This window comes from Mytilus californianus, unplaced genomic scaffold (genome assembly GCF_021869535.1).
Source record: "Mytilus californianus isolate M0D057914Y unplaced genomic scaffold, xbMytCali1.0.p SCAF_4, whole genome shotgun sequence".
Taxonomy (NCBI): domain Eukaryota; kingdom Metazoa; phylum Mollusca; class Bivalvia; order Mytilida; family Mytilidae; genus Mytilus; species Mytilus californianus.
Genome location: NW_026262690.1, coordinates 67,576,300 through 67,593,153, shown reverse-complemented (window position 1 = coordinate 67,593,153; position 16,854 = coordinate 67,576,300). Strand labels below are relative to the sequence as shown.

The following is a 16,854-nucleotide window of genomic DNA, read 5'->3' as shown; positions in this document are numbered from 1 at the left end:
GTCTTTATGCATATTCAACAAATGGCACTCCAAAATACATTATAGGCGAGAATAGAGTTCGGGGCAAAATTCTCTGTTCTGTTGATCTTTTATTAATATTGCTTATCATTTAGTACGTTTAGTTTTTATCTCAAAACACAAAAGAAGGTAAACTCAATCCTAAATTAAGGTCAATCCCTCATATAAAGTGTGACAGTCTACTAACTATATCTAACTATAACTAAAATTTTTATAGGGAAAAAAAGGGGCACAGCAGTCAACATTGTGTTATCATCTTTATCACTATAAAAACAAACAAATGTAACAAAGAAGCACAAAAAGGCATACATCAAATTTAACAACCTCATTTCGCTTTTTTTATTATTCGGTTTTACGTAAAGTACACCCATAAAAGATTGAAAGATTTTAAGTACTTGTACCGATCCTTACCGTGACAGACATGGTTGGATTAACATTAACTTAGACGTAGAATCGCGCGTTTGACGTCACACAGGTGTAAGCATTGGAAAAGTGCTCTTGGTCAAAAATATCCTTCCCCTGTTTGGAGGATTTTTAAATGACAATTAAACGCAAACATTCGAATTGTATTTAAATTTTTATTATATTTGATTTATATTTAATTTCCCGGGAGGCGCTCTCAATAAAAATATTTTTTGGTTTAAGCTTAAGAAAGTAACAACTTTCTAACAGAAATCTGATAGTCGACTATCATTTTGGTAATCGATACTCGGTACTACCGGGCGATACTCGATTACTCGAGTACTTGTTGACATCCCTTCTTTATACATCTGCCAAAAGTGATGTATATTTTAAAAAAATGAAATCAGCATTAGTTGTGAAAGCATTAATGGTTTTACCAACCATGTGAAAATGTATAAATGTTGTATCTTTCTAGCAGAACTAAATCATGGGCAATGAAAAGCTATACTTTTATCATAGAACGGGCCGTCTTTCCCCGTGTTTTGCGATCGTATATACTTCAATAAGTGTTGTAACCTTAAGTAAAGTCGATATACTAAGGCCTAGTGCATTGGTATTTTAACTCTGATATTGGTGATGATTAACATGAAAAACATTGCTATCTGTCTGAGAAGTCAGAGTTAATTTTATTCGTCAATTATATATACATATTCTCGATTTCTTTTTTTAGCTCTATATTGATACAGCCAAGGGTAATTTGTAAGACTGTTTGGAATATTATGTCAAGATTCATTTTTAGCGAGTCATTATAATTTTTTTTTTTTTTTTTTTTTTTTTTTTTTATTCAACAACAACTAATTGCACTTTTTGCTGTTAACAATGTACTTCACACTAGTCCAGCATTCCAGTAAAGAGTCCCTGTTTGTTAATACCAGAAATCCAGGGTTGTTTCTGGTAAGCATCATTATATTAAATTAACATTAGTTTTAATTTAACAGCTAATTTATAAAATTATCAGCAATGAAATTAACAAGTATATATCAATGGTACTTATTTGTTTTACAATTTACTATATATATCATCTAGCAATAATTTATTTTTGGGTACTGTTTCCGGAAATTTTTCATATTTCCTCCGTAAACGGGTGAATTGTTTTTCTATCAAACATCTTCCTGGTTTTGAAACAAATATTGTCACACCGGCCATGACTTAAAAAATAAAAAAATAAACAGATGTGATATAGCATATTCACAGGTATGTCTGAATTAAAATTTTTCTGTAGTATAAAGAAGATTAAGATTAAATAAATATTTCATTTTTTAATCTTCTTTTTGTAACGGTAAATAGTCTCGTTATCAATCATTTGTTTGTCAATCATCACATGTACATGTACAGTAGCGGTGAAAGGTAGAATTTATATTACTTGATCAGTTCCAGATGTGTAATTCGTAAAATTTTTCTCTTTTATTAATTTATTCATCCATTTATTTTTGCTAGATCATATACTTCTCAAACAAAGAAATTATTTTAACAATTTGGCAGTTTTATCTAGAATACATTTATATTTTGTATTCTTACATTTTGCCTGCAGTTTGTAACTATACATAAATTCTGCTTTAAATACAGCATACACATTTATAGATTCTGTTTTCTGTTCAAACATGTAATTAGCTTTATATATACAAAACATTATTAATGTAATCAAATAATTGATTTCATAATATTGTTCATCATTAATTTTATAACCGAATACTAAATTCTTCAATGTTAGAATATTATTATCAATATTCAGTTTTTCAAGAAGATTTTTTATTTTACTTAAGAAGTCATCAAGAAAGTGACATTTCAGAAACATATGATCATAATCCTCAGTGGTATTGCAATAATGACAATTTGAAGTATTGCAGATATTCCACTGTTTTAATAAAGTTTTACAAGGTAGAATAAAGTGTAACAGTTTCCAACGAAACACTTTATACTTATTTTCTTTCAAATAATGATGAACAAATTTTAATATATTACATGTTGAACTATGAATATACTCAATTTTTAACACTGTTTTCCATCGGTTAAAACCAACAGGCATTTCAATCTCATTCTGAATAAATATATTATAAATTGTTTTAGTGTCTAAATTTTCTAATTTTTCTATATAATTACAATTATTCTTAATGTATAAAACATACTTTGTTTTTACTTTAGTTTTCTTTGAATTTTCTTGTTGTAAAATATTAAGCCATTCGTTTGGAAAGGCTTTCTTCAATTGAGAAAATTCTGACATCCAATTATATTTAATCCTGAGCTTTTGCAAAATATGTTTCTCCAATATGTTACCATTTTCATCTATAATGTCGTTTACATAGATGATATTGCTATTTATCCAGTTTTGAAATAAAAGACTTTTTTTTTTATCTTAATGAATTGATTTCCCCAAATTACTTGTTGACGAATAGATTTAAAGTTTTTAGGCTGCTCTATTTTTTTGTTTTTTACCCATGCTTTTACTACATTCAAATAAAATTCTGGCAACTTATTTAAACCTGGAATTGAGTTAATGCCATCAATGTTCATATGAAAGATAAGGAAGTTCTTGCCAAATTTATTAAAATAAAATAATGGTATAACTTTCCAGTTGGCTGAATCTCCATATATTAATCTTTTAATCCATCCAATTTTGATGGATTCTATGTATTTATCTATGTTAATCATTTTTAGACCACCATCTAGCAATTCATAGCTTAATACTTTACGTTTAACTTTTTCTATTTTGCTTTTCCATAAAAATTGATAAATAATTTTTTTAAATTTATCAATATATTCTTTTTCTATGTGTGAAACAGATGCTAAAAAAGTAATATTGGGTAGAATCAGTGATTTGATAACTGTTATTTTTCCCAATAATGTTAGATTTCTTTTCTCACAGTTTTTAATTATTTTCTCAGATTTTTCTAATTGTTTTTCAGCATTGAGTTTTTGACACACATTTTTATTACAACCAAAAAAAACTCCTAAACATTTCACTGGTTTGTCTGTAAAGTTGATGTTTTCATATTTTTCTTTACAGTGTCTATGTTTTCCCAACCAAATGCCTTCTGTTTTTGATCTGTTTAATTTTATAATTTTATTGTTATTCAGATATGGTACATACTCTGCTTTATTTTACTGGAATTCGAGGCCGTTACAGTATTGTTTAAGTTGCAAATCCTTATATGCAACCATCAGATTTATTCAGTTGGCAAAACATTGATTATTCTGTTAAGGGCATACAGTAGCAACAATGTCAAGTCAGAAGTTCATCTACTGTAAGAAAGGATGTCGATGGGCATTTTAAATGCTTGAAAGCAGCATTGAAATGCACAGGATTTCGTAAATGGACAGTAGACAGTGAAGAGAGACACTTCTACCGTTAGTGACCACCGTCATCATGTTGACTATTCACTAATTGAGACAGTGCTAAATTTTAGTATCTGGCATTTGGATCTTATTTTAATTATCAATAACTTGAATATGTTCTATAAAATTGTTATGCCAAGTAGTTACTTTTGAAGCATCATTTCATTTATGATCCCATTTTGAAAAATGAAATACTGGTCTTGTATCTTTCTAGGGTTTCATACATATTTGTAATTGCTAGTAAATCATGTAAATAGAAAAATATTTTCTATAACTTTAAATTTAGACCTTGTCAGAGACGCCATATAGAATGGTGTGTATCGGTCATTATCATTTCATAGTTTATGCCACCTTTTTCAAAGAATAATATGTTATTTGCATTTGTATCCAAATATTTATTGTTTTAGGGGTCAAATTCTGTCATTTTGACCATGCCATCTTTGATTGCCGCCATTTTTAAAATATTGTCTATGTCCCCGGGTAAAATAAAAAATTTTTAGGCCATTGTTTACATCGCAAAATGAGTTTCACAAATTTGTTAACTTTCTATACCACATTGATAGTGCGTACATATATCAATACAGAATATGACATTTTACTGTACCATTTTGAATTTGGACGCCATTTTGATTATTTATGTATTTATAAAGTTGTGAAAAACAGTACTTGGCATATCTGAAATCAATTTTCTTATTTGTAATATGTACTGAGCTATTGCATATTGGCAGAAGTTTATGATGTTGTATTCCCATTTCCTTACGTCGGCCATCTTTAATTTGGCAGCCATTTTGGATTTTTTTTCCGTTGCTCCATATACACATTTTGTTTATGCTCCTTAATCTTTCACTACTCCAAGCTTCATGCTTTTACCATAAAGTGCTCAATTATTCTTAGATCCGCTGGACTAAGTCTGAATTACGTTCACGTGCAAGCCATTTTGATAGAGTGAACATTTCTATAGTACAGATATATTATTCATGTTATGTAATTGTATGAAAATTATAATTTCAAAATCAAGACTGATTATGAGGTGGTGTGTCTTTATATTATTTTTTATTTGCTTGTTTCAAAAACCCTGTTTTTACAAAGTGAAAGATGCAGGGTTTGCAAATAAAGTCGGATCAATTACAAATTACATGGAATAGTGATTTTAAAATAGTGATAGAAAAATTTATTTTGTATATCAATCCTGTTTTTTCGTTTGATATGTTTTACATTTTTTGTTTTGGAGTATTTTATATTTGACTGTATGATATGAGTTTTGCTCATTTTTGAAGGCCGCACGTTAAAATATAGTTGCTAATTTCTTTGTTATTTGGTCTCTTGTTCTATCAGCAATCATACCATATCTTATATTTATATGAAATATTTTGTATACAGAATGTTCACTATCATGCCATAAATGGTATTAGACTTCATCGTGTCTAATTATAAAAAGAGTAATAAAAAAGTAAACAATCACAAGAAGATGATATCATCTGTTGTTTTCTATGTAGCTTATTGTTATATATGTTTTTGAATGTTGTTCATCTTTAACAGGTACAGGTGATTATGTCATCATTATAGCGTAAAACTAAGTTAAAAACTAATGATAACTTCTATTCATACTCCATATGAAGTTCTTGTGTGAAGTCATGGAACTTTAAGTAACATTTAAATCCTGCTTTATTGATCATTATTATAATAATGTCGAAAGAATACAATATGGAGGTTTTACTTTAAGTTTCAAATAGAATCAACATAATCATCGATTAATGTAAAAGGGGTCAAGATCAACTGAACCCTGCCAGAAAGACATGTATACATTACAATCATTCCATACACCAAATATGCTTGACTGATTACTAACAGTATTCCATTAATAGACAAAACTTTGACAACTGAACATTGACCAATGAACAATGAACATGACCTAAAGAACATGCAAGATGGACATATAAACGTAACACTCATTATATACATCAACTATAGATGACCTATTTCTTATATTTTATGACAAATGCACAAAATCGGGAAAAAAATGATATTGACAAAGACTCATAATACACAGCTGCGCCACGAGCGCATGATACGCCCTTCGTCTTGTGTGTGAAGTTTTATGCAAAAATCATAAATAGTTTCTGAGATACAGCGCGACATGTTAAAACCCCCCCTTTTTTTAACAAAAAACTCAATAACTCTAAAATAAAATTTTGAATCATCACCAAAAGTAAACAGATCTTTAGATTAATATAACTAAGAAGTGTGTAAAGTTTTAAGGAATACTCATAAACTGTTTATGAGATACGGCGCGACATGTAAAAAAAACACCCCTGTTTTAGTTACAAAGTCCCGAAGCTCAAAAAGTTTTGATCTTATTTTCACCAAATAGTATACAGATCGTTTGACCATCATAAGAAACAACCATGTTAAGTTTCATGAAATTTGGATAGCTGTTCTCAAGTTACGATTCGACATGTTTACGCCGGACAGACAGACGGACGCCGGATATTTGTATAATTTTGACGGGCGTATAAAAATGAGGTCAAATTCAGATTAAACCTGCTATTCAGACATGTACACGTCACCATAATTGCATACACCAAATAAAACTTTGGCAGAAAACCTAAAGATTTTTAGATTAGGGATTGACCATGTCAACTGAACCTTGATCACGGATCCTTAAAATGAGGTCAGGGTAATTTAAACCCTGTCTGACGGACTGATTTTTATAGTTTGGTCACATGTTGTGCTGTATCACCACTGTTTCACTAATGACATAAACATGTTAGGGTAATGTTGAGAGACAATACGGTATTGGGTTTCTCTCATTCTTGAAGTCCATCGGTTGCCTTTAATTGCTTACATCCACTTCATTTGAGAGCAAAAAGTTTTTTCCGCAGATTTAAGATTTTATATTTATATCGGGGAGAATAATGCAAAGAATGTACAATACCGACGACAATGATAAATACAGGATATTGCTACAAATGAACATGGCATAAATTAAATCCACTTTTTCATGCATTCCTAGTTATAGTGAATGAAACCTATTTCAATATTTAAAAATGATTTGACACTAAATGAACGTATAACAGTGCAACTGTCTTATATTTAAGTGCCATAAGTTTGATACCGCCACAGTATGTTACGTATATCTGCAATCATGATAAAATTGGACAAAAGAAAATTATACTGAATTGAAATTGTTAGGAAAAAAGTGCAATAACAAGTCCTTTATAACATTGAAAAATCATAAATTCAAACACATGTAACAAATGCAACACTACTGTCATATTCTTGACGTGGTACGGAAACTTTCCTTATTTAGAATGTGGAATTAAACCTTGTTTTACATGAAGCTAAAATTTGACCCTGCATTTCATTTTTGTCAGAGTCGATACACATATCTGCAGTGTTTAGAGGTACAACTTTGTTTGTTAGTGTTCATATATATTAATTGGAAAACTTGCGTTGACTTTGTTACATTAAGGAAGCTCTCAGAAAGCATATAAAATAGAGAAATCAGGTGAAATGCTTTTGTTTATTTTAGACGCATTTGATTTATAACTTGTTGTTTTCATTTTTAGAAAATTTTGTGCTTTCGATGGTCTTTTCATTTCGGATGGAAATTTTGACTTTTCCACTGTCTACACTTCACTTCCATATAATTCTTATTAAACAGAAGTGTCCATATTTGAGGTATTCTGATTGTGAATGTATTTCCTGCAACACGAATAAAGTGATATAGGGTAATAAAAAGGATATATGAAAATGTGTGGCAGGATCTGCTTACCCTTCCGGAACACCTGAGATCACCCCAAGTTTTTGATTGGGTTCGTGTTGCTTAGTCTTTAGTTTTCTATGTTGTGTTTTGTGTACTAGTGTTTGTCTGTTAGTCTTTTCCTTTGTTAGCCATGGCGTTTTCACTTGTTTTTTATCTACGAGTTTGAATATCCCTCTGGTATCTTTCGCCCCTCTTTTATCGGAATGGGCAATATTTACTGCGGACCTGTTTCTCTATTGTTATGAATTAAAAATTATGACTAAAATCAGCACAGACCCATCAAAACAACATCTGATACAAAAATTTAATAATACTTTTAGATGTTTGGATGATATATTGCATCTCAGTAATGACGACTTCAGTATTTACACTTAAGAGATATATCCTAATATTTAAACTTAAAATAAAGCTAATACTCACAATGAACAATGGCCTTTCCTTAATCTTGATATCTATATCATTAACGGGAAGCTTAATTTCAAAATTTATGATAAAAGAGATGACACAGTCTTTCAATCAGTTTAAGTGAGGTCTGGAACTGGCATGTCAGTAACTGCTAGTAGTCTTTTGTTAATTTATGTATCATTGTCATTTTGCTTAGTTTCTTTTGTTACCTATTCTGACACCAGACTCAGACTTCTTTTAAACTGAGTTTTACTGTGCGTATTGCAGTGTGTTTTTATACGACCGCAAAAAAAATTTTGGGATCGTATAATGGTATAATGTCGTCGTCGTCTGCGTCTGCGTCGTCGTCCGAAGACACATTGGTTTCCGGACAATAACTTTAGTTGAAGTAAATGGATCTCTATGAAATTTTTTAAGAAGGTTCAATACCACAAAAGGAAGGTTGGGATTGATTTTGGGGATAGTGGTCTTAACCGTTAAGGAATTAAGGGCCCCAAAAGGGGCCCAGAACAAGCATTTTTCTAGTTTCAGGATAATAACTTGTGTATAAGTATTTTGATTGCCCTGAAATTGTACCACAATGTTTAATTCCACAAATAGAAGATTTGGATTCATTTTAGGGGTTATGGGGGCCAACAATTTAGGAATTAAGGGCCAAAAAGGGGCCAAAAACAAGCATTTTTCCAGACAATAACTTGTGTGTTAGTGTATGGATCTCTCTGAAATTGTACTACAAGGTTCCATACTACAAAGGACAGGCTTGGATTGAGTTTTGGGGTTATTGCTTCAAGGGGGGTTCAAAAAGTTGGGGGGGGGGGATTTTTTCCCAATTTTTATAAGGGAATCATATTTTTTTTCAAAACTTTTAAAATTTCGAATTTTTGAAAAGTTTCACGAAGAAATCTTCAATTGCACAGTATTGCGCAATGGATTTATAAGATCTTTGACCACCTTTATTTTGTGTCAGAAATCTATATTATGTAAAAAAAAATTGATCACAATCCAAATTCAGACAATATCAAGCTTGAATATTGTGTCCAAACTTGCCCACACTGTTCAGGGTTCGACCTCTGCGGTCGTATCAGGCTACGCTCAGCGAAGCATTTTATTCTACATTGGATAGAGGTAAAGGGGGCGGGGGAGTTACGATCTCCTAAAACTTATTTAACCCCGCCGCAATTTTGCGCCTGTCCCAAGTCAGAAGCATCAGGCCTTTGTTAGTTTTTTATGATTTTAAATTTCAGTTCATTTATATAATTCGGGGTTGAGTATGACATCCATTATCACTGAACTAGTACACATATTTGTTGAGGGGCCAGCTGAAGCACGCCTGCGGGTGGAGAATTTTCTCGCTGTGTTGAAGAAACCATTGGTGGCACTCGGCTGTTTCCTGCTTTTTGGTTGGGTTGTTGTCTCTCTGACACAATCTTCATTTCCATTCTCAATTTCATATTTGCAAGATTTACATAGTGGAGCTGTGATGATATAATTACAGCTTTAAATGTACTCTTTGACATGTACGTTTCGGCAATAAATCTATTGACAGGTAATAAGTATTCATATGGGCTCCAATTGCGCCCCTTTAATATAAAAATTGATCATGTACCGTAATGAATTATAGTTTATGGACGAGATAAGTATAAATCTGTTCAAATTATATCTTATCTTACAGTCAACAACACTTCCAGTTTTCATGATGATATTTTTGCGTTAAACAATGAAGAATTCTTAAAGATATCGCTGAAATTTACCCAAAGAAATTTACTTTATACTATTCAAATATGAAGAACAATAACTGCCCCTTTCTAGATTTGGATATTTCAATTTTACAACGTACGAAATAAAATATGAAAAAGGAACGATTCTTTGTTCGCTATTGTTAACTTTCCTTTTTTGGACTGTTGTGTTCCTTTGTAATCGTCTTACGGTGTTTCCACATCCCAACTCGATCTCTGTTCCCATGATTGTAGTGAAATTTCAATAAAATTAATCTATTTATAACTTGTAAGTAATAAAATAAAGGATTTTGTTAAAATAATCGCTGAAATGTTTACGAAGATACAAATATTTGGTGAGCAATTTTGGCTGTATCTGATATTTTAGTCTTAGATACACGATTTTTGCTATTATATGTTATTGGATTTGAAGTATTTTTTAATATCTGTAATTACCCTCAGATTTGAACTTTAAATTATGTCTCTGTTTTTGGAAAAGGAGACGCAAGTCATCACAAGAGGATTTTGGGTTGTTTAATTTTTTTTTGTTCGTTGTTATTGTGCTGTGTATCGATACAACTATAAAGCCCTTTGCAACTGTGTTCTATAGTTTGTTCTTATGTTGTGCTGTTACTCAACTGTAGCAAGGAGTGTTTATGATTCATACCACATATTCGTTTTTTTATAAGAGGCTTGTGAACAGAAAATATCGTGCTAAAAAAAGTGTTTTTCTTTACGTTCACTTCAAATTACTTTTTTTGGAAAATGACATGTTTAGTGAAATTTCATCTGTTGTACTGTAACAGTAAAACACTGCATTCATTTTTAATTGGAAAAAAAGAACAAAAGTAAATTCTTCTACGTTTTTTTTTAATGTAAGGTTATCTCTGTTATCATCGTATGATAACGTGCGTCTTAAAGGAAAGACATAACTGTATTCTTCTGTTTTTAGTACATTTTATGTTTTTCTTGTTATAAACCAATTAATATCCTTTATATTATGACTAAGAGAAAGAAATTGACAAGGAGTGTCGGTAAATATTAAACTGTTACGTAACGACAGAAAATAAGTTCAGCTTTCTGATTGTGGCAATTCCATTTCTGTGAAACAAAATGCAAGCAACAGATGCATATTAAAATTTTGTTCTAAGGAAGCTTTCAAACAATGGTTCGCATTTGTACAGCTGGAGACATCACTGAACGTTTTACGGAGGCATCACGTGCGTCTCTGCTGACTGTGATTGAATGTCTGCGAAACAAATTTCCACAGATATGTTCTGATTGACATACACAAAATCCTCTCTTCCTAACCTTGCTTTTACATCACCGAATGAGTCTTCTCATCGATTTAGTAGGTACATGAGTAGCAAGTCAAAGGGGAAGATGTCGAAAACTCAAAAAAATCTTGAAATATATTGCATCCTGTTTATGGAATTTAGAATATTGCTTATTTTCTCGTCGTTTCTCGGTTTTTGGTAACCATATGACTATTTCATATCATTAAACGGAAAAACATAATTTGATATGCAAGATTTTATTTTTATTTGAAAAATTGAAGAACTTTTTTTACGAATTGTTTGTACTTTCAGTTCAATTGATGACCTATTTTAAAATAATCCGATCAGTAATATTTTTTGATTACAGAAAAATGCAGTATTTTTCGATTTTCAGTTATAGTTGAACGAGCTGGGTTTTTATTAACGCAAAAATTTACAAAATGTGAGAAATGTATTGTTACTTTATTTGAAATGCATAGCCTCGGAATGCTTGAAAGGTGTATAATTGAGGAGTTTCAGTGCGATCCCATATGGTAACAAATATTTTTTAGTTTGACTGATATCTTTGGCAATCACTTCATTTGCTAAATACGTCTGTTTATGCAATTTTATTTGAAGTCGTTTGGAATATCTAATGTCAAATACATCTGAAATAAAATAAAAATCGTCCATAGTCACATGTCCATTTACTAAGGTTGCAAGTCACCTCTTGTCGTTGGTTATTTAGCAATGCTAAGCAACATACCAGCAGCGCCTGTATAGGGAGTATATATCTCCCAATTGATACGATATACAAGCTCGGAAATATCGTATCATGATTTCCTTGATGGGGGGTTGCTGCTCACAAGGAAGCTTTTAAACCAAGAGTTCCAAATGGTGAAGTTGATATCATCCCTTCCTAAATTTTACCGACACCTTCACGAGTTGGTTGACCGTCATGGAATATCCGTTTCACAGATGATATCGGATATGTTCCTTGTGTCGTAACTACAATCTAATAATGGTAGACATAGTTTCTGATCTACATAAGGGTAGGTTGCTTTGTAAAGATCTAACTTGCTTGTTTGTGAAAAAAATTGCTAAGTGCTGGTTTATTATATATAATAAGCAGACTGAGTTACACATGGATATTCAGACTATAATCACGTATGTGTTTAATGATTTTGATTTAGAGTAGGGAGATTTGGATGATATCGGATATGTTCCGTATTTCGTAACTACAATCCCCTTCCAAATTAGACTATTTACCGGGTTTATAATAACATAATCATCACAAAGGGTGCCACATGTGGAGCAGGTTCTTTTTTCTCTTCTGGAACACTTAAGATCACCACCAGTGTTTGGTGGGGTTCGTGATACTTCGTTTGTAGTTTTCTATGTTGTGTCTTGTGTACTTTTATTTGTCTGCTTGTCTTTTTTTCAGCCATGAAGTTGTCAGGTTAGGTTCGATCTATGAAATGGAATGTACCTCTGGTATCTTTCGACCCTCTTTTAGGGTGTGTAATTAGAGTTTTACCGTGTATGGAATACCACATTGGATGAAAAGGTTGTATTTCTGCTAAGAAAAACGGAACGTATTTGTATATTTTCCTACATATATATATGTAAAGCCTACCATGTAATGATAATGTAAGTGAAACGATCCTTCTTATTAATTCCCGTGATTTTACTCACCTTAAGAAAAACGACGTGGATGACAGGAGTGACAAGAACTGATGCCCTTTCATCATGTTAAGTGAATTTGAAATTAATCCATGATTAGTTTGTGGTTTTTATTTTTGAACCCTTAGAAATCTGATACCTCTTGCAGTTTCTTAGTTAAAAAACTGCGTGGTTTGTTCCCATCAAGTTTCGTTTACCGTCTGTCAAGGTAAACTGTCCGTAGTTTTGTTTTTCATTGGTCTTATTTGGATCAGGTAAGAAGGTAAATAGTGCTATATATATATATAGATTCTACCACTGCATCAAGTGTGATACGATATTTATCCATTCGAGACAGTTAAATTTTCAAATTAAAAACGCGAGGCTCGGCGAGCGTTTTAAATATTTAAAATTTAACCACCGAGAGTGGATAAATTTCGTATTACACGAGATTTGGTGGTAGAATCTATTTCTCTAATGATTTTCAAACAATATGCAGGCAAACTTATTCCGTCTTTTCGAATGATCTGTAAAAAGATGTGTTCTTTATATGTGACGTCATCAGGCATGGTCGCCTTTTTTCATGCCGTCACAATAGGAAATTCAGAGGAAAGGAAGTAAATTCAAAGTCATAATCGGATTTTAACCAATGAAGAACTGAGATCAAACGAACCACACGTTGATTATTTTTTTTTTATACAATGGGTGCAGAAAGGGATAAATTGACGACGAATTAGAGAAATATATATATATTTATATATATATATATATATATTCATGTGTGTAGTGTTATATAAAAAGTCTAAATAACAGCCCAACAATGTTAGATCTGTACATTTGCGGATGCAATTGTTTTGTTCTTCTTCCTTGTCCGGGATTCAAACTCATGCTACTGAGATACCGTGATACTAAATCGCCTTGCACTATGCCCGACGCGCTAGACCACTCGACCACCTATGCTCGACAAAAGTCAAGCTTTCGGTGGCCGGGTGTTACCTTTACTCGTCAGTTTGTATCTAGCGTCCTAACACAGTACGTAATATATAAGGCATGAAGATGGAATTTTTACAGATGAGCTGAATTATCTATCGTAAATAATCTTACAAATTAATGTAGGATGCAGACATATTATAAGTACGTCTCAGCCAGTGAAACACAACGACATATTTCATCCAATGGATCACCATTTATGGTGATACAAGCCTGAAAACACATACTGTACTAGTATATACAATTCGTATAAACAACAATATATATATATATATATATATATATATATATATATATATATATATATATATATATATATATATATATATATATCATGTGTATTATATACTTGTTTTTTGTTCTTAAAAAACATATTTATAGCAAAAGGCTGTGGTACAGATGATTTTCACAGATATTTTTTTAATGAAACAGAAGTAGCACCATCGATGGCACTTTTTGCACAAGAAGTTTCATCTTGGTGTTTTCTATCATAAGTTCGTGTGTAGTGTACTGTATGATTTTATCTTATCTGTTCATCCGATTATGTATATGTGTGTTTGTCTTTCACATATGTTCATCATTACTTCCTTACTATCCGCTTCCTTTTTCTGTAGCACGAAGAAAAACGCCATCGTTGTCAAAGGGTCTTTTTTTATCTTGCAAAAGAATCTTGTCATATAATCGAAATTTAGAAATCTAGTGATATAATATTGTATTAAGTATGATCTATAGATTCATACTATACAGACATGTTCACAATGCAATCATTTTGAGAGTATAATTTACGTATTGCAGATATTATATGAGAAATACATCTTAACAAAAAAGAAGTGAAAGTGTGAGCTACTGCTCACTGATGATACCCGCGCCCAAACATTTCGATAAACTGGAAGTTGTTGAGTGATGAATCTGAAAACAGACCATACGATGTAGATGACTCATATAAAAACTGAAACAAAATTTCAGAAATCCATGTATTGCAATTCCTGTGACAGGTGCGACGAAAATTTTCAACTTGGGTATCATGTGTAAAATAATAAAAGTGTTCGTTTGACAGGAAGTTATTGAGTGATGGATCTGAAAACGCATCACAAGGTATAGCTGACTTAAATAAACTTTGAAACCGAATTTCAAAAATCCTTATGATGCAGTTCCTAAGAAAGATGCCACGAAAAATATTGATTGGACGGATGGACGGACAGACAGAGGTAAAAAAGTAAATTCCCACTTTTTAAAGCGGGGTATCATAACAAACTGTACCATGTAAATGAAATCAATGTAAGTTTGAACTCTGCAAGAAAGACATGCAAACCTTAAAATTATTTATACACCAGATATAGTGACAAATTTGAAATAGTATATACGTAACAATCCACATTAACCAATGAAAAATGAAAGAGAGAAGAGATGCAAATGAAACATGCCAGAGTGATGTATTCATCTTACTATCATTACATCATCGTATATAGTTGATTAATATCTGTACAGTGTATAAGATAAAAACTTGATCATTCCACTTTTGTATTTGTGGATATTGTGTTGTTGACCATTTTTGGCTTTTACAGTTTTTCTTTATCTCCAGTAGTTTTTTCCAAATACATAAAAAGTGTAAACATCGTTATTCTTAGGATTAATACACCCATTACAACTAACTATTTCACTAATGTTGACTTTTTGTCTGTTTTCAGTTGTTGCATATCTTTTTACAGTCTACATTTTTTCTATAATAGTGTTAGTATACCATGGGAAAAAATCGATGGAAATGATTAATAAAGATGATTATGTTTTTAAGGATTCTATTGCTAATTTAAGTCATATTGGTATATTTGCAGATTGTGTCTTGTTGATTATATTTTCTATGCTGAACAATTTCTTTACTATGAAATTATCAGAATCAAAATGTCAAAACAGTATATAATAGCATTATTGAAGGACAATACCACCAATAAGAAATCGACGTACCCTAATCAGATATGTTAACAAAAGTGTAGATCTTGTCCTTCTGAAAACTGTTTATGTGCACAGTTTGTCGTTATCTACTGTACTAATTAACGAAAAATGCACAAAAAGTGAACTCGTTGGTTATGAAAAAAAAATTATTTATAAATTTCTCTAGATCTGTCAATATTTTTACGGTAATAGACAAAAGCAAAAAAAAAAGAAAAATAGAAAATTTGTCTTTTCATTGCATTATTTCATTTGGGAATTTGTTTTACAGTATTAATGTTAAAGAGTGTAGATATATATATCAACATTTGAACATATCTGTCCCTTCTCGAAAATAAACTATAGCGGTTATCCTGATAAAACACGAACTTGTATTTAACACCTGTGTTCTATATATCATAAAGTTTATCATGCAGGCTGAGATATTTTATTATAAACTAATTATAATTATTAAGATTGTGATAAAACTAGGTTTAAAAAACCCAAGTAGTTTTATTTGAGTCGATTTTGTAAAAGTTTGATAATGATGTCGACAACGACAGACGACGGACGCCAAATGATAACAATAACTCAATTGATCAGGTGGTTCAGACCCCAAAATGCCTGTAAGCAATAAGTAAAAACCTAATAGGGTAACAAAAATGTCATGTATCATCACTGATAACGACAGAGAAGTTTTCCATTGTTAACATAATACCGTTTAAAACGAATTTAATAAAATATTAACTTTACGATATGTTTTTTTTGTCTTTACATCATGGCTTTGGTATAAGTTATGAAACACAAAAGAGAAATGGTTAATTCACAATGTTCACCTTTTTATCCATTTTAAGCTCACCCGGTCAAAAAGGGCCAAGTAAGCTTTTCTAATCACTTGGCGTCCGTCGTCCGTCGTCGTCGTCCGTTAACTCTTACAAAAATCTTCTCCTCTGAAACTACTGGGCCAAATAAAACCAAACTTGGCTTAAATTATCCTTAGGGTATCAAGTTTAAAAAAATGTATCTGATGACCCTGCCAATCAACCAAGATGGTTGCCATGGCTAAAAATAGAACATGGGGCGGGGGGAGGGGGGGTCTGGTAAAATCAGTTTGGCTTATATATCTGAAACTGAAGCATTAAGAGCAAATCTGACACACACTGAAAATGTTCATCAGGTCAAGATCCATCTGCACTCAATTTCCCACACGCATCAGACAACCTGTTGTTGTGTTGCTGCTCTGAAGTGGTAATTTTAAGGAAATTGCGATTATTTGTTATTATTTTGAATTTTATAATAGATAGAGACAAACTGTAAACAG

General features: G+C 31.6%; 1 long non-coding RNA gene across 1 annotated transcript; it reads left to right on the top strand.

Annotated features, from left to right (window-relative positions):
• Positions 1-1,232: 1,232 nt before the first annotated feature.
• LOC127738423 (uncharacterized) lies at positions 1,233-5,285 on the top strand. Its single transcript, XR_008000035.1, has 2 exons — positions 1,233-1,674; positions 3,556-5,285. It is a non-coding gene; the product is annotated as an uncharacterized LOC127738423 (long non-coding RNA).
• Positions 5,286-16,854: the final 11,569 nt, after the last annotated feature.